The sequence below is a fragment of the Ascaphus truei genome, chromosome 1 (genome assembly GCF_040206685.1).
Source record: "Ascaphus truei isolate aAscTru1 chromosome 1, aAscTru1.hap1, whole genome shotgun sequence".
NCBI lineage: Eukaryota > Metazoa > Chordata > Amphibia > Anura > Ascaphidae > Ascaphus > Ascaphus truei.
In genome coordinates this window covers 205,231,605-205,234,120 of record NC_134483.1, presented here as the reverse complement: position 1 = coordinate 205,234,120, position 2,516 = coordinate 205,231,605, and the positions used below count along the sequence as shown (strand labels likewise).

The window sequence follows — 2,516 nt, the reverse complement described above, 5'->3', positions numbered from 1 at the left end:
CTCTTTATCAGGAGATAAGGGGAGATTTAGATTTTTTCACAGCCAGAGGTCGTGCAGTCCCTGGGCTTGTTAAAATGCTGTGCTCATTACATTATCTTGCTTCCGCGTCATACCAGACAACTGTGGGCATAGTGGGCGGGGTCTCGCAATCTACATTCTCGCGGGCCTTGACCCAGTTTCTCTATGCACTCAATAGACGCGCTAGGAATTATATTCATTTTCCTACAGAGGCGACAGAGTGGCTGGAAGTCAGGACTGGCTTTTATAATATAGCAGGGATACCATGTGTGCTGGGTGCAATCGATTGCACACATGTTGCTTTGATTGCACCTAGTCAGAGTGAGCATGTGTACCGCAATCGGAAGCACTACCATTCACTCAATGTACAGGTGGTATGTGATGCGACGATGAGGATAATGCATGTGGTACCCAAATTCCCTGGTTCCAGTCACGATTCCTCCATCCTGAGGAACTCTTCAGTCTTCCATGCGTTCGAAGAGGGACATTTTGAACATGGTTGGCTGCTGGGTGAGTACACATTTACATGTTCTAACACAAAACACATTTTTATTTAGGAATGTTGGCATTGTACAATTTGATCACTAATGTCAGCTTATGTGTGCTCCATTCATTATAGGTGACTCAGGATACGGAATTAGGCCGTGGCTCTTGACTCCGGTGCTAAACCCTCAAACTGAAGCAGAGGACAGGTACAATGCAGCCCATATATCTACAAGATCTGTTATAGAGAGGACATTTGGCCTACTCAAGACCAGATTTAGGTGTCTGGACAGAACTGGTGGGGCTCTTCTATACAAGCCTCAAAAAGTGTCTGATATTATCCTTGCCTGTTGCATTTTGCACAATGTTGCACTGAGGCACAATGTACAGTCAGACCTAGCTGAGCCTGTGGTAGACGAGCATCCCACCCATGTAGCTGCTGAAAATGAACAAACAGCCAGTGGTGGCCAGACACGCCAGAATCTCATCAATTCATTTTTTTCTTGTAAGTACAAACATATATGTTCCAAGTTCTACTTTTATACTTACATTATGTTATCTTAACAATAATGTTTTTTTATATACCCTTCTGGTAGGACACAGATGAATATGGGTTGCACACCTTTCTTCTCTCTGCTGTGTGCACAAAGGGATGTGGCACCGGTATGTTATTGTTGCACACGTTATATAATCCCTCTTCAATTGTACTTTAGTTGTGTGTATGTGAATAAAACTGGGGTAACAAAGCACTAATATTTTAGCATTGTGTTGTTCCTTATGCTAACACAATACACATATTATGCCCATACTCATTCATGCTTCTAGTATGCTTACATACAATGTTATTGGTGCAGTGTAACATGTACATCCATATGATGTGTACACCAGCCTGATTTACATTTTGAATGTCATGAAATATACATGGTGTTGCACATTTAACACCAAATACACACTTTGCTGTGTTGTTTACGGTACTGAAGATGGCATGTCAATGTTTGCAATTTATATATTGTTCCTTTGCATTATAGGTATATCTCCAGTATGACTGATCATGGTATGTATATTTGCTGACATCTCTCATAAGATGTGCCTACATCAATCTTCCTATAATTATTTGAAGTCAAAACCCAACATATTGGTTTAAACACAAATGTTACATATATGTACTTTCTGTATCATGTATATGCATTTAGCTACTCTTGAGCTTTCATGTGCATTGTATTAGAAAATGATTACTCCCATTTCATCACATTTTATGTATGTTTCCTTATAAATTCCATTAATGTAATATAGAGGTGTTTGGAGACAAGGGGATAACTGTAGTTATTTCTTTACTTACGGGAGATCATTCATCACGGATGAAATTGACTGATCATAAAACTCCATGCATGAATGCCTGCAATCACAACAATGCGTACTACATCTTATATTTAGCAATGTTGGTGTTTTGTAATGCTAGGAATTAATAGTCAACATTAATTTAAATTTGTGACATGTGTATGTATAAGTCACACGTGTGTGGATGTGTCCTACATGTACCAAGTGTTAAACTGTTAACAGAGAAGACAAATTTGTCACTAATGTTACTGTCATTTAGCATTTATAATTTACCAATATGACAATGTTGGTAATATTTTTGCAATATAAATCACGTCACTTCATCATTATCATGATGATAATTATCAAGTATTGTCACAATTGTAACGTCAATCACGTGCACATTAGCATAGACACACTTTGTAAGACAACTGTTTGTGTCTGTATCAATTTGTGTAGGATCCATGTATAACACCGACAAATGATAACACCAGCTTTATTATGGTAGCTTATATCATCATATTGACTATACTATGTATTTTTAGAACGTTTAATAAACACAGTAAACTATAGTTAGTTAGGTTAATGAAATATACACAGAAACGTACTTCATTACATGATGTTGATGTCATAATCAGAACATCATGCATTGTAGGGGACCACAACATCTGGCCAATAACATTATTTGCTACAGTCCC

The 2,516-nt window shown here is 38.0% G+C and overlaps 1 long non-coding RNA gene across 1 annotated transcript; it reads left to right on the top strand.

Annotated features, from left to right (window-relative positions):
- The first annotated feature begins 395 nt into the window (after positions 1 to 395).
- Positions 396 to 1,168, top strand: LOC142470166 (uncharacterized). The gene is made up of 3 exons (XR_012789189.1): positions 396 to 528; positions 638 to 710; positions 1,098 to 1,168. It is a non-coding gene; the product is annotated as an uncharacterized LOC142470166 (long non-coding RNA).
- The last annotated feature ends 1,348 nt before the right edge of the window (positions 1,169 to 2,516 follow it).